Consider the following 274-nt stretch of genomic DNA (forward strand, 5'->3'; position numbering starts at 1 on the left):
TTTTGTCTTCCTATTTTTGTTCTAGTTCTTTGCCTCTTTCGGTTGGTTGCTTCTTTTTGTAACACTTCTTCTTTGATTTCCTTTCTTTCTTTTATTAATTGTAATGTGTCTCCTGTTATCCATTTTCTGTGTTCTCTTTTTTCATCCCAATCATAGGACGCGTTATACTGGAAGGGTAATGTCCCTAAGAAATTGGTGGTTATAACATTTTATTAAGTGTTTTAAAGACAAAAGGAATAGCAGACAATTGTTAGTGTAAAAATAAATTACAACA

This window comes from Diabrotica virgifera, chromosome 2, assembly GCF_917563875.1.
Source record: "Diabrotica virgifera virgifera chromosome 2, PGI_DIABVI_V3a".
Taxonomy (NCBI): domain Eukaryota; kingdom Metazoa; phylum Arthropoda; class Insecta; order Coleoptera; family Chrysomelidae; genus Diabrotica; species Diabrotica virgifera.